Below are 27,224 nucleotides of genomic sequence, written 5' to 3'. Positions count from 1 at the left end.
TGTCACGGTGGCTGACCCGGTCTGTGGCCCTCGGGAGGTCCATTGAAGTTGTGGGAGGCTGGTCTTTAAAGGGATAATGTTCATGACGCCACCTGTGGTATTCGGTCAGGGTGACCGACGCTGCTTAGGGGTCCGCTGGGGTGATGTTATGGCAGCTAGATGGTATACCTTCCCAGAGGTGAAGTATGTCCCCAGGGCTTCCCAGAGTGTAGATGGTGGATGGTGGATGATGTAAGGTGCAGTGAATAACGAGGACACAAGGTTGCAGTCTCTTTACCTTTACTGAAGGCTTCAGCATCCACAGTCTAGGGTAGGGACCACGGAGTAGGCAGAGTCTGGCCGGTCTGAAGGTAAATCCAGAGTCCCCTTATCCAGGTGGAAGTCAATAGCCTTCCTCTCGCACCTGGGCATTGTAGTAGCTCCCTGCTGAGCAACTCGCTAAGGTCCTCACACAACTATTGTAGATGTTTAGTCTCTTCTCTCTGTCCCCCTGACGGATAGGACAAACCCGTATGACTGGTGGCCTGAGGCTTTTTTACAGGAACTCTAGAGACGCCCCGGCCCCCACAAGTTGCCACCCTGCCTCATGGGTAAAATGGTCGGGCAGCTAACGTGGAATTAAGTGTCCTGCCAGTCTCTGAAGTAACGGCATAGAGATCCTTACTCCCTCGGTGTTCTGGCTACCGGCACTGCGCTTCAGAAGGAGGCAGCCTGCTTCTAGCTGGTCTCCCTCTGATATTCTTCTCCTGTTGCTATGATTTCGTTGCTCACTCACTGCAACACAATTCCTTTCAATGTCTCTTTCTTTGGATGCTGCCGCACGTGGGACAGGCGCAGCTCCGTGTACCCTCGTTCTCCCACAGACCTCCGTCTGCTCTCCTCTCCTCGTTCTCACTAACTTCCTAACCAACCCGCCAGTTTTACCCAAGTGTGAGGAGTGCCCTAATAGAAAGAAGCTTAGCTCCCCCTGGCGGACTGGAGTGTGAAGTGTGTTTTGTGGTTGTGATACCTGGACAGAAGATCTCTTTCATTGCCTTCAGACGTAACATCACTCTCCCTGGTGGAAGAATAACATTACTGCAACAAACCAGGACTCTGGGGCGCTGCATTAACCTAAGCTGGCACTGTTTGGGTTATTAGACAAAGAATAATGGCATCATCATACCAGAATCTTTCTGAGAAATGTTATTTTTAGCCAAAAGACACTCGCTTTCCACTGGATCGCTGAGAAAGCTCCCACAATTAATTGGTGGAAAATGTTGGCTAATACCATAAGTCATATTTCATAATAGAAGGAACTCAGAAAAATTTTGCATGGTCTGGTGTCCTTGGATAGCTTGTTTTCCAAGTCTAGGCCCTGAGTTCTGCGGCACTTTAATTTGCTTCTTTTTACATTCTGTTGTGTGTGGATTTTTCTTTTTCTGCTCCTCTACATTTTCTCTGTTCTCTCATCACAGTATGAGACAGAAAGTCAGTGTCGATATTCCCTCTGGCATTTTGATTGTGGTTTGCGACTCTGTTTTTCAGTCCAGAAGTCTTATTCCACCATAGAGAATTAACCATCTATTTGGTACACATTTTTTTATGCTGTAGCAATACTATGTATGACTGTCTTTTTTTAGTTGTTCGTGTTTAGTATTATATTATTACTGTTTCCTGCAACATGTTAAATAAAATGACTAAAAAAATGTGGATATGTAGTTTTGTGAGAGATGATTCAGTATAGTCTGAGTTTTAAACATTTAATCCCATGCTATTACTGGGATTTTCAGTCATGTGTGTTGTCCTATGAGTGACTGACAGCTTCTGTGTATAATTGTTCATAGTGACTGACATCCACCTCTGAATGCACAACTATACACAGAAAGCTGTCAGTCACTCATTGGACCACCCACTGGACCAAATTTCCCAGAGAGAGCAGAGGATTAAATGAATGAATCTTTTCTCACAAAACTATTTATCAGTCTATTCAGTTCTCCCTGCTCTATAACATGGGGCTTGCAGGTTGGATGCATTATCATAGTGACGGGTTCCCTTTAAATCTATAAAAATACTTACTGAGGGTCTGCTATTTCAAGTTGATTTGGCTTCCAAATGTAACAATTGTTTGTCCATCCATGTCTTACAATTTGCAGAGCGACAAGGGGGTCATATTAACAATTCACCCTACCACATAACCAAGTGGTTGACACTAGAACCACAACTGACTTGTTTGCGATATTCAAAGGAACACTTGCCATAAAGTCGCCAGTTGATGTAAATGCATCTGTCAGGCTGGGCTCTGTGACAGGTGTAGGTGTTTGCAGTGGGGAGTAAACTGCTGCCAGACACCAATTAGAAGCCATAAAAAAAGGATCAGTAGTTGTAATATGACATGCCTAATAATTTTCATCTTTGGCGCAAAATCATGAGTCCCCATAAACATTAGATGTTTGGCTGTTCACACTCAAAGCCCAGATTTACCTGGTGTAAGATGCACAGGGTGGTAGTCATGGGCGAGGGGCTGCTGTGTTTCCACACCATAGCACCCTACAAATAAATAGTGTCCCATTTCCCTTGTGCTGTAAGTATACTGTATAAGGCCTGTCCCACACGTCCAGATAATTCCGGTAGCGGAAAAATCGGTACCGGAATTATCCGTGTCCGTGTGTCCATGTGCTCACGTGGCACATCAGTGTGGCACACGTGCGGCATCCGTGTGCCGCCCGTGTGCCGCCCGTGTGCCGACTGGGTACCACACGCACCGTGCAGGAGACAGCGCTACAGTTAAGCACTGTCCCCTGCATCTGGTGCTGAAGCCGCCATTCATTTCTTCTCTCCAGCAGCGTTCGCTGGAGAGAAGATATGAAAAATCTTTTTTTTTTTTTTTTGGTGTTTAAAAAAAAGATCCTTGTCCCCAACCCCCTCCCACCCCCTGTGCGCCCCCCTACACCCCCCGCTGTTAATAAAATACCCGGCTCCCTCGCTGCTTCCTCTCCTCGCCACAGCTTCTCCTGTTTGAGCGGTCACGTGGTACCGCTCATTACAGTGATGAATATGCAGCTCCACCCCTACGGGGCGACCAAAAAAATGTAATTCTGAGGTTTTTACTTTTTTTTTGCTACGCTGTCTACTGATTGGATTAATTCTTTTTATAGCTTGATAGATCGGGCAATTCTGAACGTAGCGATACCAAATATGTGTATGTTTGATTTTTTTTATTGCTTTATTTTGAAAGGGGGGTGATTTGAACATTTATTTATTCATTTTTTTAATATAATAAATAATAATAGATTATATTAACATATTATGTTTATGTCCCTGCAGCTGCATGATTTGCAGCTGCTAGACAGCCTGAATACATGTGGGTATTCAGTAACAAACAGGCAATCCCTGCATGTGTTCAGACTGTCTAGCAGCCGCAAATCATGCAGCTGCTGGGACACAAACATAATCTACAACCGCGCCCAAGATACTTGGAGAACACCCGAGCATGCTCGGAAAACTCGAGTAACTAGCACACTCACTCATCACTAGCCACACTCCCTCCACAAATGCTTGTCTCAGCTCCACCACTGCTCTCCCCATTGAAATAGTTCATGCAAAATGTTCCTAGAGCTAAATGTTTTATGACTTTACAGAATGACTTTCTGCTGCACAGTTACTACAAGATGTGAATGCAGGGGCACAGCTAGGCTCTTCTTCAGAGAGCACATCTGACGATGTTTGGCATTGTTGCCCTATTAGGCCTCATGCACACATTCAGTATTTGGTGAGTTTTTTTAGTTTTTAGCTCAGTATTTCTAAGTCAAAACCAGCAAATGTATTGTGGAGAGAGCTCAGCTCCTGGCAATCATGAATTTAATTTTGTTTCAATGGGTTAATGCAGATCTGTCATCAGATTTCACAATACAAGCTACATACATCATTAAATGGCTGTCTTAAACCTGAAAAGGTGAGTGTTAGGAGTCGAGTTTCCTCTGCTGCACAGGGGGAATCTCGATCCTTGTCTGCTGCGGTCCCCCATTCTGCATCGGCCGCACTGGAGCCTGCTCAGCGGAGACGTCGCTCCCAGCGTCTCACTGAGACTGATACTGTGCAAAAGGTTACCGCTGCCTCTCCAGGCTCTGCTATTGTACCCTGCACTGATCTGCGGCGAGCAGGCTTTTCTGGGACTAAGTCCTGCTTTGCACACACTGAGCATGTCCAGGGCAAGATCTCTCAGTGGAGATCTAGGGTCACATGCTCAGGTACTGCAGCAACTTCCATTGGTCCTTCTTGGAAGGTCCTTGTAGGTGCTAGGACTAAGTCCTGCTTTGCACTCTGAGCATGCCAAGGGCAAAATCTCTCAGTGGAGATCTAGGGTCACATACTCAGGTACTGCAGCAACTCCATTGTTCCTTCTTTGAAGGTCTTGTACGTGCTGCAACTATTTAAGGCTCGCATGGCCGCACGGCCATGCGCTAGTATCTTCCTAAGTTATGTGCTTTGCGCCAGTGTGGTCATGCGTTTGTATGTGTTCAGGGACCCGGCTGAAATAAGCCCCTAGAATGCTGGCTCCTCCGTCGAGGAGTTTTGTGTGCATGCATGACCACTGACTGCTCTCATTTGGGTAGTTAGCCTGTGCCTCTGTGAAAGTCTAACAGGGCATAGAGCTTTGCTTTCTCGGCTGCTCTGTGAAGCTAACAGAGCTGGTTCATACCGCCATATAGTGCCGCCATTTACTTAGCAGCAGGTTCCTTCCTGCACGGTGGATCCCGGGTTGCGAATGCACCAATCCCATCTAATAAATATATTCGGTGCGTTCCGCCAACCCTAACAGTGGGTATGCTTACTTTGAAAATCCATATCAAAATGGCTGTATAATCCTGATATTTTGTTTAGCATTTTATGAATCCTGCTATACAATAAAAGTTCATGAGTCCCAAGTGTATTCAGTCTCTGCCCATCCAGCCTGACTGACAGCTGTGGCTTGTACTGAGCAGTGTGAGATCTCAGACACAGGAAGGAGGGACACTGACGAGTTGTCAGTCAGCCCAGGTGGGCAGAGACTAGGTGGGCAGAAACTTTCAGAATGAATTATACAGTCATTCTGACATGGATTTTCAAAGTACAGTAAATTAACCAGCCTCATCAGGTCTAACAGTTCTACTTAATAATCTATCCAGTTTTTATTTTGGAAACTGGTGACAGATCTGCTTTGATTATATAATAGCTAGCTATTGAACCTATTCTATGCCTAGGTGGCGAGCATTTTTATTGGTACATTTATACATTGACTTCAATAAAATGGCACCTAAGATCACAGTATGCTCGTTTGCTGACTCCGGCACCATTTTATTAAAGTATTGTACTACAACATCAACATAGCAGTGCACACGCGCTGGTCATAGGGGTAATGGCGATGGTTGGCACGTGCGACTTGCTATGTTGAAGTAGTAAAATTCTTAAATATAATATCTTAGAAGTCAGCGAGTGCACATACCACGCTGTCCGGTGCCATTTTTGTGAAGACACTGTGTCTGCGAATTCGCGTACACAGTGTCTTCAATAACATGGCGCCGTAGTGCGGTATGTGCATGCGCTGACTCTGGTGCTACATTGCGCAGGCACCGATCATCCCGGCATCGGACAGAAAGATGCATCCACCATTATATATAAGATTCCTTTCAATTTGTGCTGGGACAGTGGTTTACATCTGAATAGAGCCACAAAAACACCACCAAAACCATGTTAAAAAGAAGTGCCACACTACCTCATTACTTCTTGTGAGAGGAAAACCTAATTTATTTATTCTTTTTTTCATGTATCAAGTTACTTGTTTATTGTGATTTTTAAAGAATTTTACCTTAATTTTAGATTTAGTAATTTCCTACTTAGCGGAATTTTCATGCCTGTAAAATATTTTGTTTGTGCTTGAAAGAAGGTAAATTCTCTTCCCCTGTGAGGGTTATAATTATCTCATTGGAATTTTAATAACATGATGGTATGTTTGAGTTGACATGGAATTTTCCTGAAATGATTTTGTACAGCACTAGCCTTAATGTAAGTATCACACACAAAGGATGGTACATGAAGTTACAGATTGGAGCCATTGTGATTACTATAAGGAATTGTAAAACAAGAAATTTCCTCTATGCGGCTTTATAATGGGAACTGCTCCTTTATATTATGTGCGTTCTGATATCAGTTTTCAGTGTGTTCGTCATCTATACGCACGACCATTTTAGGTCTGGACTAGTGATGAGCGAACCTGCTCAGGGACAACTTCTGTAAGAAGTTTGTTCTTGACACTTTTGTGTAGGGTTTCTCTCACACTCCAAAGAGATACTAATAGGAAAATTAGGTTGTGAGATTCAATCGGGACAGTGATAATGATGCCTGTAAAGCTTTGTGGAATTAATGGTGGCATATAAGGATTCACTCACACCACCCTATTTTCTGTCCGAATGCGATCCGACAGTATATCAAATTGTACTCAGACCAATGTTATTTCAGTATGGCTGAGTTTGATTTGATATTCGGATCGCACTCGGCCATGCAAGTCAAGGAGTTTGTGGAAAAAATTGGTCTGCACTCAGATGAGTGCAGTCCGATTTCCAAGCACTGACACAATGGAAAGATGGAGAAATTTTGTTCTCCATCTTCTCCTCGCAACATGTTTCGAATCCATCAATAGACTCAGATTACTCTATGCTGACACTGATCAAACTCCAATCAGAGTGTCATTAGCATTTTTGACTTGATTTTCTCGGATGAGAGACTTTACGGTTGTGGGACCCGGCCCTACGCAAGTAAGATTAACTGGGATGACTTCTGAGGAAAAATAATCTGATGGTAACATACACATGGATGTAGAAATGCACAGAGACCTCCAAGTAATGGACTGAGGAGCTGTGATGCCACCTGACAGGCTGATAAGTGATGGACGGCATACAGTACACGGTACAATTGGAATGATCACTTTTGTGTTTATTACATTCCCAAAACAAAGAATTCTTTGCAGTTTACATCTTGCTGTAGGTGGAATCACACAAGCCGTTTAGTGTTTTAGTGTGTCTAATACATTTTCTGACAAATGGAACAGATTTTCAGAAACAATCATTTTGTTAGCATAGATTATCCCCATGAGCAGTAGTTTTCAGGATACTTTGAGAAAAGAGATATACAGTGACAGGGATAAAAGATTTGTACCAACAATTTAAAAATAAAATCCCTTGAAATCCCTGAGTTTTACTTTTCTATGAAGTATATCCATATTGTATTCGGCTGAGATTCCAGATAAAGAACATGGTAGAAAACTGCAGAGACGGTAAAGGGAACCTGCATGCTGCACGATCTATGGGCAAAATGCATCCATCACTGGCTGCATTATGGTAGTCTTGTAGGTGGTTTTACTCTGAAACATTGAGGTGTTTTACAGAAAACGTACCTTTTAAAGATGATCGGGGACAATGTGTCTACGATGACAAGTCCAAGAGGCCGATTCATGGTGCAACATTCTCTTAGACTGACAGGTCTCCCCTTATACACACACAGAGGGTGGGCAGAAGCCACCGGGAACTGACCTCTTGGGCTAGTCATCTGGAATGAATGGTAAAAGTATGTTGGCTCTGAAATGCTGCAGTATTTCAGAGTAACACATACATAATTGCAATAGTGCAGCCAGTGTCTGATCCATGCTGCCCGTCCTTCCTGCAGCATTAATCTACTGTCAGGTTCCCTTAAAGTGGCTTATATAACATGTGTATATAACTATGATAGTAGCCTCCTTTACAAGCAGAAACAACCCTGCATAGTTGTAAAGGTGTTCACTTATCTGGGAGTCATGCCCAGTTCCCCATTTTTTAATCATAAATAATTTGGATAAAAAAAGATGACACAACTGATCTCTGTGCTTTCAGAGCAAGTCTCCTGGGCTCTTAGTAGTCTGATAGTAATGTGATAGATTAATATAGGAATCCCATTATAGCAGTTTTCCAGGATTCTTTTCTTTCCAGAAACAGCTCCACTCTTGTCCATGGGTTGCACCAGGTATTACAGCACTTAAATGCATTACTGATCACTGTCCATGAGCAAGAAAAGTTCTATATCTTCTTCTCGGTTCAATGTGTTTCTCTGCCTCAGATCCACCCACATTATTCAGAGAATTAGTTACCAGATATCTTCCTGTGGCTTTTCCTGGGACAAGCAAAGTGTTAAGGCTCAAACTGAATATGAAGGAAGATGTATAGGTAAACTACAGTAAAGCTCTTAGTTCTTATTTTCCTATCTGTATTGAGTCCGTATAATCAGCATCTGCAAAGTTATATACAGTGGGGACGGAAAGTATTTAGACCTCTTAAAATTTTTCACTCTTTGTTTCATTGCAGCCATTTGGTAAATTCAAAAAATTTCATTTTTTTCTCATTAATGTAGACTCCGCACCTCATCTTGACTGAAAAAAAAGCAGAAATGTAATTTTTGCAAACTTAATAATAAAGAAAAGCTGAAATATCACATGGTCATAAGTATTCAGACCCTTTGCTCAGTATTCAGTAGCAGCTCCCTTTTGAGCTAGTACAGCCATGAGTCTTCTTGGGAATGATGCAACAAGTTTTTCACACCTGGATTTGGGGATCCTTTGCCATTCTTCCTTGCAGATCCTTTCCAGTTCTGTCAGGTTGGATGATGAACGTTGGTGGACAGCCATTTCCAGGTCTCTCCAGAGAAGCTCAATTGGGTTTAGGTCAGGGCTCTGGCTGGGTCAGTCTAGAATGGTCACAGAGTTGTTCTGAAGCCACTCCTTTGTTATTTTAGCTGTGTGATTAGGGTCATTGTCTTGTTGGAAGGTGAACCTTTGGCCAAGTCTGAGGTCCAGAGCACTCTGGAAGAGGTTTTCATCAAGGATATCTCTGTACTTGGTCACATTCATGTTTCCTTCAACGACAACCAGTTGTCCTTTCCCTGCAGCTGAAAAATACCCTCACAGCATGATGCTGCCACCACCATATTTCACTGTTGGGATTGTATTGGGCAGGTGTTTAGCAGTGCCTGGTTTTCTCCATACATACCGCTTAGAATTATCACTAAAAAAGACTATCTTTGTCTCATTAGACCAGAGAATCTTATTTCTCATAGTTTGCGAGTCCTTCATGTGTTTTTTTAACAAACTCTATGCAGGCTTTCATATGTCTTGCACTGAAGAGAGGCTTCTGCCGGGCCACTCTGCCATAAAGGCCTGACTGGTGGAGGGCTGCAGTGATAGTTGACTTTATGGAACTTTTTCTCATCTTCCTACTGCATCGCTGGAGCTCAGCCACAGTGATCTTAGGGTTCTTCTTTACCTCTCTCACCAAGGCTCTTCTCCCCGATTGCTCAGTTTGGCTGGACATCCAGGTCTAGGAAGACATCTGGTGGTCCCAAACTTCTTCCATTTAACGATTATGGAGGCCACTGTGCTCTTAGGAACCTTGAGTGCTGCAGATATTCTGTTGTAACCTTGGCCAGATCTGTGCCTTGCCACAATTCTATTTTCAAAAAACTGACCGTCACATCCAAACATAGACTAAGTGTGAACAGGTGCTGAACCTAGAGTCACCAACTCGTATACAGTTAAACAAATAAGGCAGCACACTGCGGCGCCAAAAACATGCAAACATGAAACATGAAAATTGAACTGCATTACTGCATTAGAAATATGAAAAAATGAAAGCGTTTAGCGCATAAATTGGCCAATTCATGTGTACCTGGTAGCCACATTAAAGCATCTCTCGTATACCAGGACCTAGACTTTCATTTCCTCGCTGAGAATAAACGTCTTCATCTGAATGGAAACCTACTGTGAATCCGCTTCTTAGATTATAATCTCTCTCTCTGTGGAGGGGTAATGGTCCTGTTGCGATTAAAACACCTGTGGCTAAGAGGTTGAGTGCTCAGTCAGAAGGCTAATGAATACTAATTTAAAAAACTGACTGTCATGAATGATTCTCAATTGGTCTGACATGCACTGTGAGCTGTGAGGTCTTATATAGACAGGTGTGTGCCTTTACAAATCAAGTCCTATCAGTTTAATTAAACACAGCTGAACTCCAATAAAGGAGTAGCACCATCTCAAGGAGGCTCACAAGGAAATGGACAGCATGTGACCTACATATGAGTGTCTGAGCAAAGGGTCTGAATACTTATGACCATGTGATATTTCAGGGTTTTTTTTTTATAAATTTGCAAAAATTACTACATTTCTGCTTTTTTAAGTCAAGATGGGGTGCAGAGTGTATATTAATCCGAAAAAAATGAACTTTTTTGAATTTACCAAATGGCTGCAATGAAACAAAGAGTGAAAAATTTAAAGAGGTCTGAATACTTTCCGTACCCACTGTATAGTTAATGGCCCCGTTCTGATGAAAAACTTGGAATAGACAGATGTACAGTCAGAATAAGCCTTCTTAGTTTCACTTTTTTTTATTGAAGAACTAAAATAAACTAACTTTTTGATGATATTCTAATTTTGTGAGAAGCACCTGTATGTGTTATACATACTCCCAGCCCATACACTTGTATGAAGCGAAGCCACGCCTTCTAGTCGGCCATGCCCACCAGACAGCCGCATCACTCAATAAAAATGTATGTAGAGAGGCCACACCCACTAGATGGGCCCTGGATAGGAGTATGTATAACACATACATACCCTCCGGTCCCGGGTCAGAAAAGGCAAATCCCCACAGTGCACAGTGCGTGGACTAGGGGAATTCATAAGTCTGCAGTCACATAGAGTGTGCAGGGCGGCTGCAGACTTATTCATTTGGACTGTACAACCTCTTTAAAGGAGCTGCCCGCTACTTGGACAATCTCTTTTCAATCACTATGTTGCCACCATGTAAAACAATAACATCCAATGCTCACCTCCAGTGCTGACACCGTTCCAGCAGTGTTGGTACCGGGAGCCGATTCTGCTGCTCTCTCACTTCCTCCTTATGTCATATTTGTCCGAAGGAGGGGAAGGGAAGTGGCTTCTGATTGGCTGCAGGGCTCACATGGTATAACTATGTCACACGAGCCCCTTAAAAGCCTGTGCTGACACCATTAGAGGTGCTGGCACTGGAGGTGAGTATTAGGCCATGTTCACATGTTTAGTATTTGGTCATTATTTCACATCAGTATTTGTAAGCCAAAACCAGGAGTGGGTGATAAATACAGAAATGGTGATGTGTTTCTATTATACTTTTCCTCTGAATGTTCCACTCCTGATTTTGGACTATATTATATACATATACAGGTGCTTCTCACTAAATTAGAATATCATCAAAAAGTTAATTTATTTCAGTTCTTCAATACAAAAAGTGATAGTCATATATTATATAGAGTCATTACAAACAGAGTGATCTATTTCAAGTGTTTATTTCTGTTAATGTTGATGATTATGGCTTACAGCCAATCAAAATCCAAAAGTCTTTGTCTCAGTAAATTAGAATAATTTATAACACCAGCTTGAAAAATGATTTTTAAATCCGAACTGTTGGCCTACTGAATTGTATGATCAGTAAATGCACTCAATACTTGGTCGGGCCTCCTTTTCCATCAACTACTGCATCAATGTGGAATTTTATGGAGGCGATCAGCCTGCGGCACTGTATAGGTATTATGGAAGCCCAGGTTGCTTTGATAGCAGCCTTCAGCTCATCTGCATTGTTGGGTCTGGTGTCTCTCATCTTCCTCTTGACAATATCCTATACTGTAGATTCTCTCTTCGGTTAAGGTCAGGCGAGTTTGCTGGCCAGCCAAGTACAGTGATACTGTTGTTTTTAAACCAGGTATTGGTACTTTTGGCAGTGTGGACAGGTGCCAAGTCCAACTGGAGAATGACATTTCAATCTCCATAAAGCTTGTTGGCAGAGGGAAGCATGAAGTGCTCTAAAACTTCCTGGTAGACGGCTGCACTGACTTTGGTCTTGATAAAACACAGTGGACCTACATCAGCAGATGTCATGGCTCCCCAACCCATCACTGATTGTGGAAATTTCACACTAGACCTCAACAGCTTGGATTGTGTGCCTTGACTTTGATTTGGGACCTTGATTTCCAAATGAAATGCAAAATTTACTTTCATCTGATAACAACACCTTGGACCACTGAGCAACAGTCCAGTTCTTTTTCTCCTTTTCCCAGGTAAGATGCTTCTAGCATTGTCTATTGGTCATGAGTGGCTTGAGCCAAGGAAGATCACACTTGTAGTGCATGTCCTAGATACATCTGTGTGTGGTGGCTTTTGAAGCAATGACTCTGGCAACAGTCTACTCCTTGTGAATCTCCCCCAAATTTTTGAATAGCCATTTCTTAACAATTCTTTCAAGGCTGTGGTTATCCCGAATGCTTGTGCACCTTTTTCTACCACACTTTTTCATTCCACTCAACTTTCCATTATTTTGCTTGGATACAGCACTCTGAACAACCAGCTTCTTTAGCAATGACCTTTTGTGGCTTACTCTCCTTATGCAGAATGTCAATGACTGCCTTCTGGACATCTGTCAAGTCAGCAGTCCTCCCCATGATTGTGGAACCTACTGAAACAGGCTAAGAGACCTAAATACTTAGCGAGCCTATGCAGGAGTTTTTTGTTAATTATTCTTATTTACTGAGATATGAATTTTGGGTTTTCATTGGCTGTAAGCCATAATCATCAACATTAACAGAAATAAACACTTGAAATAGATCACTTGGACTGTAATGACTCTATATAATATATGAGTTTCACTTTTTTGTATTGAAGAACTGAAATAAATTAACTTTTTGATGATATTCAAATTTAGTGAGAAGCACTTGTGCATACAGATGTAATAAAAAGGATAGATGGAAGTGCTTCTTTAAAATGTTTAAACATCAGCCATTGGAGCTAGGAGGCAGGTATGACTGTAAAACAGAAAACATGTTGATGAATCAGTATATTAAACTAAATTGTAAAGTTACATACTGGCATACCACTCCAGAATACACCAGTATTTATATATCTTATTGTCTAAAATACAATCTAATTAGCAAAACATGAGTTTTATGTCTAAAACTGAGTTTGGTTTTATTGATGATGTTTTACTCCTACTTTTGTACAATCTGCAATGAAAGAGGTTTTTAAAGATTACATAGATGCTGAGAAGGAAAAATTTCCATCACAAAGCACACATCAAAGGCAATCTAGAATTGACTTACAAAGATAGCAACACAATCACTTAATAAAAGCAGTCATTCTTCAAATCAGGTATTATATGGGTATGGTTATACAGATGTAGTTCTTGAAGTGGATCCGCTCCAAAATACATATAAAAAATAGCTTCAAATGCTCTTTGAATCTGCTCCCTATTCATTGTATTGGGTAACACACATTGCTGTTCATGTAGTGGATTTTCTTCCAAGGAATTTTTGAAATTCTCGTCACTGAAAAATAAAAATAAATTATATGTCATGTCTTTGATTCAGATTCCTTGTTAAATCTGCTCAAAACTTTACACTGTCAAGTCAAAAGTCTGCAGAAAATTATGCAGGGGGAAAAAACTTCAAAAAACTTCTCAAAATCATGTCAAAAAACATTATGTAATACAACCAGCCAATAACAACATAAGCTATTTGTTAAGGGTCTTTGTGCCTCTGATCTTAAAGTTTTGGTCTGTTTACAGAAAGTTATACCCAATAAGTGATCAGCAAGCTATAATATTATGTCGTTTCCATGAGGCTAAGTTCACGAGTGTATACAAAAATTGTGCTATGTTTAACCAAAAAAAACTTTTTCACTCGCTTTTATAAAATTGCTAATATATGCTAATGTAGCTGTAAAAATCTGATGCCATAGGGCTGAATTAGAGTCTCCTAAAATATGGAGAGCTGTGCATGATGTTAATTTTTTTACGTGAATATTTGATCCGTGTGAAAAAACATTCATCTGATCAGCATATCTGTGCAGACTTTGGTATTTAATAATATATACTATCGCAATTATTTTACATTTATTACAGCTTAATATAAAGCATTACAACTCAAACAATTATTTTACAATTATTACATAAAGTATTATGCTAGCAGTTATTTTACAATTATTTCAGACAGCTGACATTACAGAATGAAGCACAATTTTTCAGCAAACTTAAGGTACCTTCACACTGAGCAACTTAACAACGATAACGATAGCGATCCGTGACGTTGCAGCGTCCTGGATAGCGATATCGTTGTGTTTGACACGCAGCAGCGATCAGGACCCTGCTGTGACATCGCTGGTCGGAGCTAGAAGGCCAGCACCTTATTTCGTCACCGGATCACCCGCTGACATCGCTGAATCGGCGTGTGTGACGCCGATTCAGCGATGTCTTCACTTGTAACCAGGGTAAACATCGGGTTACTAAGCGCAGGGCCGCGCTTAGTAACCCGATATTTACCCTGGTTACCATTGTAAATGTAAAAAAAAACAAACACTACATACTTACATTCCGGTGTCTGTCGCGTCCCTCGCCGTCAGCTTCCCGCACTGACTGTGAGCGCCGGCCGTAAAGCACAGCGGTGACGTCACCGCTGTGCTCTGCTTTACGGCCGGCCCTCACAGACAGTGCGGGAAGCTGACGGCGAGGGATTCGACAGACACCGGAATGTAAGTATGGACTTTTTTTTTACATTTACAATGGTAACCAGGGTAAACATCGGGTTACTAAGCGCGGCCCTGCGCTTACTAACCCGATGTTTACCCTGGTTACCCGGGGACCTCGGCATTGTTGGTCAGTGGAGAGCTGTCTGTGTGACAGCTCTCCAGCGACTACACAACGACGAAACAGCGACGCTGCAGCGATCGGCATCGTTGTCTATATCGCTGCAGCGTCGCTTAATGTGACGGTACCTTTAGAGCCTGTTTTAGGGAGATTATTAGCTGGTGATAAGGTTATCATATAACTGACCACTAACCCAGCAATGCCTCGTCTGTCCAAAGGCTACTTTTTTATAGAAAGCCCAAGGAGCCTGGTCAGCTAAACCCAGCCACCCATCGTATTGTCAGCTAAAACCAACCATACTGGGATGCACATAAAAGATATTTTATTATTCAGACACCAGAAATAATAATAATCATGCTTACAATCAAAGATCTCATTACTGCATTAACGACTATCACAAAGGTTTAGCAGCAGTCATAAAGCCATACATCGCCTATAAAGGTGTCGCGTTCTATAAGTTGAATGTGCAGGGCATAGATTATCCTTCAGAAACTCAGATAATATTTGGTTGTTTCTTTTTAAATCATTATTAAAGAATTCCAATATCTTGTTATAAGAAAGTCAAAATTATACGGAAACGATTTTGATTGCAATATAACTTGCAGTTCCCATTCAAGAATGTCGCAAAATCGCATGGAAAAAATGTTTTGGCCCAAATCCGTAACTATCGAAAAATATGGCTTTTTTAGTATTGAAAAGTACAATCAATAGCCAGTGCTGACTGTTTTGTCCTGATGTCTTCGTATTTATGATGTATGCAGCAGCCAAGTTTACAATGAACAGTTATGTCCACACTGTGTCATTTTTTCTGCTTCATGAGAAAACATGAGTTAGCTAAAAAAATGCAGTCAAAAATTATCAAAATTATTAAAAAAGCAGTCCAATTAGTTTGTATGGAAAAGGACTTGCTGGTCATACGTACACTTTCTGGAACGTCTTTAAAAACACTTAAGGCTTTCTAAGACGCCAGTCATAAGTATCTTGTACATTTTTCTATTGTTTTCCACTAGGAAGACACTCAAAACTTTACAATAGAAGTCAATATGAAGGCTAAAAAAGCATTTTCTTCATTATTTAATTGAGTTAAAAAATGTCTGGAAAATGGCAGTAAAATGAGCCCCAAACCACCACTGATAAAAATGACAGAGAACAATGATGAAAAAGTACCCAGAAAATAAAAAAACAATACAAATAAAAGATGATCGAGGTTTACAAAAGAAGAAAAGAAGCCACTCCTAAAGCCTCTTGTGCTTGAAAAATAGAAAATGACATACTGTGAACATATCTTTATGCTACGTTTACTGTGAAGTTTTGAGAAAGTATGTGCCCCAAAAGCCACTTTAAAAACAGACTAAAATAAGTTTTAAAAAAACTCTTCCTCTTCATTTCCAAAGGAAATCCACTTTGCTGTTCATATGAAGAGTTTTTTCCCTGAAAAGGTTTTGAAAAACATCTAGTGGAAAAAAATAGTGCATGTCAATTACTGAAACAATCCGATTGAAACCAGCCACAGTCAAATCAAAAGGCTGCAAAAAAAAAAAACACTTTAGGTAAAAAAAATAAAATGTTCCAAAACCTTTTCAGAAAAAGAAAATCTCCAAAAAGTCATTTTTTTCTCCTTGAAAATCATGCCTCTGAAAACTCAGTGTGAACAAAGCGTAAAACAAATGACATCACACATTAAGTGGAAAGGACAGGTCGGCTCCTTCGTGCTCCTCCACCCGTCTGCACAGTGACCTCCGAAAATGTCACAGAGTATATCCTCATTGTTCTCATATGTCCAGATATTGGCTGCAAAGCAAACCACTGAAGTTGTATAAATGGCAAGTCGGAAAATGTATTCAGTACATAAAGAACAGAATTTATGGAGCAACATTTGTATCAATATAGCATATACTGTATACTATTAGCACAAAGAACCAACCAGATAAACAATGCCATAAACATTAATGGGGGTGGACACTACTTTTATATTGATAGCCTATCCTTAAGATAGGACACCAATATCTTGTTAGTGGGGATGCAACACCTTGCAACCTCCACTGATCACATGTTACCAATGTTCACCAATCGCCAGAAGTTCTCAGATGCTGCAAGAACACATAATCTCTTTTCTATAGTGACCATGGCCAGGTACTACAAATTCACCCTCTATTCAAATGAATCTGTAGTACCTGACTACGGTCACTATAGAAATGACAGAGCTGCTTTGTTCAGGCAGCATCTGAGAACTTCTAGGCTGCGCAGATGAAATCTTATCGGCATCGATGCTTGGTGTTGCACACCCACCAATCAAATATTGATGAGCTAGTCTAAGAATAGGCTATCAATAACAAAAGTAGTGGCTAATGTCTTTAAAGAAGCACTCCTATAAAATTTTTTATCATCTTAATATATTGCAGTCACCATATTATATAGCACTATGTACTTACAATTGCTCATTCTGCCCTTCCACCCAGATAATTCTTCTCTTTTCCATTAGGTCTATGACATAAAGTGATTAAAAACTGACTAGCTGAATCCTTCTAAGTTCTATGTAGAAATAGGAGGTCAATTTTCCCTGTACGAGTCATAAGTCACTGCAAAAGTCCCTGGCAGTAGGGAGGAAGGAGGGAAATAAAGAGAAGAATTAGCTGTGTCGAAAGGCGAAATGAGCAATTGTAAGTACACAGTGTTATATTATATGATGATTGCAATATATTAAGAGTTTAAAAACTTTGATAGGAGTGCTTCTTTAAAACCTCCAGGTGCTCACAAAATAATTTAATAATTATGATGTAACCAAGTCTGCAAAACCCATAAAGTAATGAAGAGAATAGATTTTAGATACCAGATAGAATACAGCTGATAAAATTACAGATCTTGTCTATTAGTTATGTGCATGACAATCTCATGTAGGTGCTATTTATCTTACGTATGCATGGTTTGGCTGACAGCGTAACAGCTTCCTGAAATAAACATTATGTTGTGGTTTGGTGCATGTGCACTCATATTATCTTGCCCCTACCCAACAGTGTCTGCATTTTAATATTTACCTGTGGTGAAATCTACAAAACCTGTCTCTTCCTGACTCTAGCATAGTTATTATTCCGAGCTAAGAGGCCTACTATTTTAGTGGTATGTACATGACAGACTAGAAAAACATTGCTCTGCGTTCCACTTGCATTACTAAATTGCAAATGAAAAGGCAAATCATACCTTTCTGAACACATGCTTAGCATGCCATTTACATTGTGAGCAGAAAGACAGCTGTAGAGTGTAGACTACTGAATTGGGAGCATTACAGACAAATGCACATTAGCGAAGCTTTTCATTTATTTCTTTATTTTTGTTACAGAGCAAACAGTGGAAATAACTGTCATCAGAGGCAGATTTGCTTGTTTATTTGTCTAACTGGGTGGATACCGGGAGGAAATGAAGACTAACACGTTTTAATTCTGGTTTGTCTTTTGCATGGCCCATTTCCCGATCAAAGGTATTTTCCCTCTTTATAAATGGTACATTATTGGGTTTTTACTAAATGTATTACAGTAATATTCAAATGCACCTTTATAATAGAAATGTACTCATCCAAACCAAAGAACTGCAAATTAAAGTTGTGGCCAAAGATTTTCAGAGTTAGACAAATTTTGATTTTCACAACGTTTGTGGCTTCAATGTTTTTCGATCTTTTAGTCTAATGTTTCTATGGTTAGTGAAGTACAATTATAAACATTTCATAAGTTTTTAAACTTTTATTGACAAATACATCAAGTTTATGGAAAGTCGCAATATTCTCAGTGTTGACCCTTATTTTCTAAGACTTCTGTAATTCGCCCTGGCATCTGGATATCAGCTTGTGAGCCAAAACCTGGCTGAAGGAAACTAATTCTTGCTTAATCAGTGCTTGGAATTTATCACAGTTTCTGTTTTTTGTTTGTCCACTTGCTTTTTGAGACCTGGGAAGTTTCCTGGGCATGGAACAAAAATTAGAATTTTTTTTTTTACCACGGCACTTAGTTATAACTTTTGTCTTGTGACTTATGCTCTTTGCTTATGGTAGTCATCACCATTTTATCTTTGGAAAATCAACCCTTCAGATGTCCTAAACAAACTGAAGGGGCTAAATCAAATAAAACAACTTTACTCCAGTCCTCTACAGTCCAATCCCTGTACTTCCTGCAAAGTTACCAAGAATACTGTGGTATCTAAACTTTCACCCTGAGCAACTTCTCCCAATGATCCGTGAGCAATCTGGTGTGAACAATGCTTTTTCCACCATGATGAACCACTATGGTACAAGACACAACTGATAGCTAAGTGGGTCGGTGAACACGGCATTGAAATTTTGTGTCCATGGCAAGAAGTCTCGACAGATCTCAATACTATGGAGAACCTGAGATTAATCCTTAAAAGCATTTGGACAAACAAAAACACATATATTGTGATAAGCTCCAAGCACTGATTAGGTAAAAATGGGTTGTCGTAAAATAGGATTTGGCCCAGAAGAAGATACCCAAGTATGCCAGGGCAAATCACAGATGTCTGGAAAAATAAAGGTCAACATTGTAAATATTGAGTCTTTGCATAAACTTGATGTATTTCTCAATGCAAGTTTACAAACTTATGAAATTAGTATACGGTAATTGCATTTCAGTAAAAATATCTGATAAAAAGAACTATCAACACTTAAGCAGCAAACTTTGTGAAACCAAAATTTATCTCAGTCTCTAAACTTTTGACCATGGCTGTACAGTCAAATCATATTGTTGCGTGCTCTTACATTAGCTAGTTTGGGGTTTCCCATTGTTTCTTTCCAGGAAAAAATAATCACTAAACTTAACTAGTAGCTTTGGGTGTAGGTGTCATTTTAGCAAACCATGACAAACTTTGCGACCGTTGCTATTGTAACTAAGCCTTCCCTATCCTGACTTGTATTGTTAGCAAACAAGCTGTAGTCGATTAGCTTAAGGTACGTGGAATCCTACGAATGAAGAGGGTTTAGTGCTGGATTAGCACTGCATCCCTTTCAATGTCTTCCCCAGCCAATTATAGTATAACTCAATTTAAGTGAATTGGGCCGACCAGGTGTACAAGGAAAGTAAAAAAATAATACAGTGCTATAATAGCACTTAGGACCCTTCAATCTCAGGAGAAAAAGGGGTCTCAGAGATCAGGCTTCTACCTCATCGGCAAACCTTACTTTGTCCAGCCACCTCTACCACAGAACCTAGATCTTTAACCGTATAATTGCTATTTTTTACTTTGCCCATGGGTCTTGGGCACCTATATTGTTGCTTTCTTATTGTTATAAGATAAACATCAGCAGCGTTAAGCTTCTATCTGAATTGAATAATTTCAAGAACAATTTGGCATGCCCTGCCACTGTTGCATTTGGTCATATAAATAGATTACAGGAAAGGCTTATGGAACGTTGCACACTTTGTTGAGAGCGCATGCCATTACTTCCTGATTGGTGGTTCCAACACTGGCACCCACAGCCAGGGCTGCCACTATCAATTTCGGGGCCACATACTGGAAACATTTTGTGGGCCCTCTTGAAACTCTGCCCAGGCTCCACCCCAGCCCCGCCTCCACCCCTCGAACTGTCCACAGTCCCACCACTCTCTCTTGGAAAAACTCCACTTCTCACCTATCACACATTAACAGCTGGCAGCTTTTGTTTTGGCCAAAAGTTTTTAACCATAATACAGTAGACACTTTTGGCCGGGCCCTACTCTACTGTAACCTATTAATTATTTGTTAAAATATGCAATACAATTTAGGTATATTTTTCTTTATTTTTCAATTTTTAAAATGACCAATAATATCACATACAAGGAACAAATACTGCTACACCATGTCCAGACCACATATTACCACCACAGTGATCGAATAATATCACATACAAGGATCAAATACCACAACACCATGACCAGACCACATATTACCACCACAGTGATCGAATAATATCAAATACAGGGAACAAATGCCACTGCGCCATGTCCAGACCACATATTACCACCACAGTGATCAAATAATATCACATACAAGGGACAAATACCACTGCACCATGACCAGATCACATATTACCACCACAAAGTGACCAAATAATACCACATACAAGGAACAAATACCGCAACACCATGTCCAGACCACATATTACCACCAGTGACAGAATAATATCACATACAAGGAACAAATACCACTGCACCATGACCAGATCACATATTACCACCACAAAGTGACCAAATAATACCACATACAAGGAACAAATACCACAACACCATGTCCAGACCACATATTACCACCACAGTGACTGAATACTACAATACTCATCAGTAATAAAAAAACCCACAATACTATCACCATAAGTGCCATTATACACAGCAGACCTGTACTTAGTATGCAGTGTCTGGGTACAGCTAATACAGTGATCACTGGTGATATTATACACAGGAGCTCTGTATATAATGTATAGGTAATACAGTGATCACTGGTGACATTATACACAGGACCTCTGTATATAGTATACAGTGTATAGTGTCAGTGTATAGGTAAGGCTACGTTCACACTAGCGTTCGGCTAGTGTGCGTCGCGCTAGCGTCGGGCGACGCAGCGGCGACGCACGCGTCATGCACCCCTATGTTTAACATGGGGGACGCATGCGTTTTTGCTTGTTGCGTTTTCCGACACGTGCGTCTTTTTTGACGCTAGCGTCGGACCAAGAAAACACAACAAGTTGCATTTTTCTTGCGTCCGATTTTCGTCAAAAAACGACGCATGCGTCGAAAAACGCAGCGTTTTTGCGTGCGTTTGCACGCGTTTTTCGGTGCGTTGTGCGTCGCGTCGCCGACGCAGCGGCGCACAACGCTAGTGTGAACGTAGCCTTACACACTGACTCACCAGTGACGTCTCTAGGTGAAGTCCTTCATCTTTGTTTTTCATCTTTCATCCAGCACAGATCATTATCACTTCTTCCAGCCAGGGCACGTCTCTGCAGGAAATAACAGAGTTATCTCGAGCTCCGCTTGCAGAACACATTACTTAATTTTTCCCAACTTCTACATTACACCACGTGACGAAAAAAGGTGACATAGTATCATTCCACACAGTAACAGGACCGTCCTCCCATTTAAAACAGTATACTCAAAAAATAAAATAAATACTTCACTGCAGTAATAATATCCCTTAATTAGCCCGTATGGTAATAATATTCCCCATCCTAGCCCCCGTGTGTCTCATTCCTGGCTTCAGCCATGTGTTCTCCCATCCTGCTCTCATGAGAATCCATTCTGCCCCATATGATCTCCCAATCCTGCACCATCTGTCTCCATCGTATCCATCCTGCCCCATGATCCTGCACGATCTGTCTCCAACCCTGCCCCATCTGTCTCCAATCATGCCCCCATGTCTTTCATCCTGCCCTATGTCTCCAATCATGCCCCGCATCTCCATTCTGCCCTGTGTCTCCAATCATGCCCATATCTCAATTTTGCCCCCTATGTCTCCAATCATGCCCCATGTCTGCAATCCTGCCCCATGTCTCCAATCATGCCCCCTGTGTCTCCATTCTGCCCCATCTGTCTCCAATCCTGCCCCCAGTGTCTCCAATCCTGCCCCTAGTGTCTCCAATCCTGCCCCCAGTGTCTCCAGTCATGTCCCCAGTGTCTCCAGTCATGCCCCCAGTGTCTCCAGTCATGCCTCCATGTATTTCATCCTGCCCCATGTCTCCAATCATGCCCCGTATCTCCATTCTGCCCCCTGTGTCTCGCTTTCTGCCTCCATGTCCAGCATTCTGCCTCCATGTCCAGCATTCTGCCCCAATATCCAGCATTCTGCCCCCATGTCCAGCATTCTGCTCCCGTGTCCAGCATTCTGCCCCAATGTCCAGCATTCTGCCCCAATGACCAGCATTCTGCCACCTGTGTCCAGCATTCTGCCCCCCGTGTCTAGCATTCTGTCCTCTGTGTCCAGCATTCTGCCCCCGTGTCCAGCACTCTGCCCCAGTGTCCAGCATTCTGCCCCTCCCCCATGTCCAGCATTCTACCAGTGTGTCCAGCATTCTGCCCCTGTGTCCAACATTCTGGCCCCATGTCTCACAGTCTTCCCCCTTGTCTCACAGTCTGCCCCAGGCCCACGGATTGCCGCTCTCAATAAAAAACAAAACAAAACAAGTTCTTCTTATCTGGCCACGCTCCTGCAGCAAAGCTCCCCTCCAATTACGTCAGACGCTAACGACGTGCGCGCTGCAGCTGACGTCAGCTGCCAGCCTCCGTTTGGTATCTATTTATGTGCCGACGTGGGCCTGCACCCACATGTCAATAGCATTAAACTGCCGCAGCGCCGCTAAGGGCCCAGTTTAGCCTGCCAGTAGGGGCCCAGTGAGCAGATGAGATGGGGCCCGATGCACGCCCCTTCTGCTCACCGAGTCACATCCGCCAGTCAGGGCAGTAATGCCCTCATGGCGGCCCTGCCCACAGCATTCATGAGAAAAAAGGAGGAAAAAAACAGAGACTCCTTTACCATTTATCATTTACCCTACAAAGCCCCATTGCTCGGCGATCAGCATTGCTGCTTTGCAGCACTGGGGTACTGGGTTCCAATCGACAAATGAGAACAATGCAGTTTTCTCCTCGCTCTGTTTGCTTGGTTTTGCTTATTCTGGTTTCCCCTGCATTCCAAAAATGCATACATTATAAATAATGTAGCCTGTTAGCCCCGATGGGGACAGTGAATGATGGCAAAGCCTGTGAACTGCTGTGGAAAATATTGGTACAGTATGATCAATAATTGTAAATAAAGCACCACATCTCACCCTGCACGGTGAAGGATTGCCGGCTTGGGAGCCGTGCTGTACAGGGAAAATGCCAAGTGAAACTTTTTGCATTCATGAACATCAGTCAGACACCACTTATAGTGAACTATGCATAACCAAAATATAGGAGATTGCTCAAGTTTATTTTTTTCTTCATAGATGGGTATTGTTGGATAGTGTTGTTAGAACAAGCACTTTTGAAATGTACTGTTTATTAAAATGTATAGCCCTTCTTGTGATATTAGCACTTTTTTTCCTTTTGTATACGGGTCCTTGCCTAGTTGAATGACCACCACCAGTGGCTGAACATGCACAGTGCTTACAAGCTTTTTTCTATTGAACTTGTAAGCACTCGTAGTATCACTGGATCACACTCTTATCTCTCAATGCCAGTTAGCTGCAGTACAGTGCTTACAAACAAGATAGCAGCAGTGGTCGTTTTCCTAGGAAACAAGTTGTAAATAAAAGTGTAAAGGTACCTTCACACTGAACGATATCGCTAGCGATCCGTGACGTTGCAGCATCCTGGCTAGCGATATCGTTCAGTTTGACAGGCAGCAGCGATCAGGATCCTGCTGTGATGTCATTGGTCGCTGCAGAAAGTCCAGCACTTTATTTCGTCGCTGGATCTCCCGCAGACATCACTGAATCGGCGTGTGTGACGCCGATTCAGCGATGTCTTCACTGGTAACCAGGGTAAACATCGGGTTACTAAGCGCAGGGCCGCGCTTAGTAACCCGATGTTTACCCTGGTTACCAACGTAAAAGTTTAAAAAAACAAACACTACATACTTACCTTCCGCTGTCTGTCCTCGGCGCTGTGCTTCTCTGCACTGGCTGTGAGCGCCGGCCAGCCGGAAAGCACAGCGGTGACGTCACCGCTCTGCTTTCCGGCCGCTGTGCTCACAGTCAGTGCAGGAAAGCACAGCGGAAGGTAAGTATGTAGTGTTTTTTTTTTTTACTTTTACAATGGTAACCAGGGTAAACATTGGGTTACTAAGCGCGGCCCTGCACTTCGTAACTCGATGTTTACCCTGGTTACCGGCATCTTTGGTTGCTGGAGAGCTGTCTGTGTGACAGCTCTCCAGCGACCAAACAGCGACGCTGCAGCGACGCTGAGTGTGAAGGTACCTTTAAGAAATCAAGAACAGCTGCAAATTTTATCAAACAGTAAATTGCAAAAGTGCTTCTTTTTACAAGCACTATCCAACAACACTTAACTATGAAATTTGGACTAACCCTTTAAGACAGTAAACGTAACATTCATTGTATAATTTCCTGTTAAATGTTAAATATAAAATTCCATATCCATATTTTGGTTCATTTAGGCTGCAGTTTCCTCTATTTGCCCAATTAATTGTTGATATATTGGCAACAACAAGACAAAAATGATGCTGTAATTAAATAATCATGTGATCCTCCTTAGTGCCAGCGAGAGCAAACTCATTTTTCCAAGCACTGATGGTCACTGATTATTGCATTATAACTGGCTCATTTTATGACTTATTTTACAGCCCACTATATTGCTTACCTGATAACTAAAAAGTGGGAAAGGAATAGAGACACGCACTGGTACATCGCCTTTCTACAATCATTTGTTATTTCGGAGATTTACTTGAATAGTGTAACTGCTCTTAGCTATTTAGTCCGGTGTTTTGGCTGGAACGAACATACACTAGGAATGCCAGGAGAATTACAAAAGAAGTATGGTATTAAAATGTAGGCATGATTAAAATTGAAATAAAAGGATGCTGCTTTTTGCCAATGATTTGGCAGTCATAATAAAATAGAGATTAGTTTTTACCTTTATCTTCTATCACTTGACTTTCTTTACAGCAGCATCACTCTGCAGTCCTATTTCATCTGTGCTAATGCGCAGAAATACTCTAAGTTTGATTAAACATAAATGTGTGGAAATCATTATGAAAGGGTTAGTTCTAAAGTTTTCTAGATCACTGGCAAAACAATAGTGACCTGCTGAAAATTACAATCCAGCACTTGAGATTCTGCTACAGTCTGATAATGCCCGTACACATAAAACATGATAGCCATTCGGTGGAAACTAATCATATATCCATGAGCACAAAGGTTCAAATCGAATAAACAAGCTGTAGTCATGTACCCTGTGAGACACTGTCCATAACATATTGAAAATAGCAATTTTCAATGGGGATGGGAGGACCAGTGGATATTTGGGTCTGTTGGGTTTGGCTGAACTGTATCAAAATAAAGTTCGGTTTGGGTACCAGAACGGTACATGAACTTGATCCCGAACCCAAACCCAATTAAAGTGAATAGGGGGCCTAAACATCAGGCAGTTCCCATTCTGTCCTCTGTGTGACAGTGTGGGAAACATCAGCTCTAACCCGTGGTAACATTACTGAAGTCACCGCCGGTCACAGCCGCAGGGTTCCCACATTGTTACGCAGAGTACAGTGGGTGAGCCAGCAGTTGTGAGCGGCGGTGACAAGGTTACCACCAGTTAGGCGCCTGCTGATGACTACTACTGTCATCAGTATCACTTGCTGTCGATGATAGCAGCGAGAGTGGGCAATGCTGACGAGAGTATTCACCAGCCAGCACCTGTGCATAGCGGTAGCTTTATTGCTATCCATCGGCATCGGAGACAAAAAAGATGAATGTGGATTACTTAATTGGATCATTTTATTAATAAATGGGTGAACGAGAATAGTGTGGGAAAGGTCCAGAGCTGTCTGCTTTGCCTGCACTTGTTATTAAAAATAGAGGGGACCCCACGTTTTTCAACAAGCTTTGTCTGGGCTGCCGAACTCGTACTGTAACATAGTCTTCTGTGAGAAGTTCGTATTCAGAATTCGAGAATGAGTTCTAGGACTAACTGTTTTTCCCTTGTAGAATTGAACTTTCAAAGCATTTTTCAAATGTAAAGCATGTAAATTCTTTCACCGTTTTGTGGTTTTTCACCCATTCAAACAGGAAAAAAATACAACTAAACCACATTAAAAAATGCATACAAAAATGCGTGTATTTAAGCAGCATTTAACATGGTAACACTCTGTTTTTTGCACCGGAAAAGTCTGCTGCAAATACTAAAGGTGTGCTCATAGCCTGACGAAACCCTTGGCTTTTGTATACATTAACATCCTTTAGCCACTTACAGATGTAGAACACATGACACTTAACTTTCGCATTGCGAAAGAAACACTTATACATAAGACAGCACAAGCCATTCAAAATGGTCTGCTGTATCATGGTATGTAACGCTTTAAATGGGTATTTCCATCTTCACTAGTAATCACCTAGCTAAAAAATTTGGTGATAACTTATTGATCGCTGGGGATTCTGGTGACTGGGAACCACATACATTTTGGGAACAAGGCTCTGGCCACCACTCCATTATAAAGGGTTATCAATTATTGCCTTTCTGGTTGCTAGGAATATCTTAGTACAGCCCAATCTCCTCAGTGCCTGGATCCCCTTCCCTGCCGCACCTCAAGCTCATTAGACATCTTTGAGCCTGTTTCAGAAAAAGAAGTTTTCAAGCTCCTCACTTCTGCTCGGCCTACAACCTGCAATAGTGACCCCATTCCTTCACCTCTCCTGCAGTCTCTCTCACCAGTGGTCACCACTCACCTGACTAAAATATTTAACCTCTCTCTTTCTTCAGGTATTTTTCCCTCCTCATTTAAACATGCCATCATTACCCCTTTACTTAAAAAGCCATCCCTGGACCAGAACTGCACGGC

General features: G+C 41.6%; 1 protein-coding gene across 2 annotated transcripts in view; it reads left to right on the top strand.

Annotated features, from left to right (window-relative positions):
* SATB1 (SATB homeobox 1) overlaps positions 1–27,224 on the top strand; it is a 235,187-nt gene that overhangs the window by 17,868 nt on the left and 190,095 nt on the right. For both annotated transcript variants that reach the window (XM_069729966.1, XM_069729965.1), the window contains exon 2: positions 18,040–18,177. The gene's annotated coding sequence lies outside the window, so the exon portion shown is untranslated. The remainder of the gene's footprint in view (positions 1–18,039; positions 18,178–27,224) is intronic.

This window comes from Ranitomeya imitator, chromosome 6 (assembly GCF_032444005.1).
Source record: "Ranitomeya imitator isolate aRanImi1 chromosome 6, aRanImi1.pri, whole genome shotgun sequence".
Lineage (NCBI taxonomy): Eukaryota > Metazoa > Chordata > Amphibia > Anura > Dendrobatidae > Ranitomeya > Ranitomeya imitator.
This window is presented reverse-complemented; position numbering and strand designations above follow the sequence as displayed.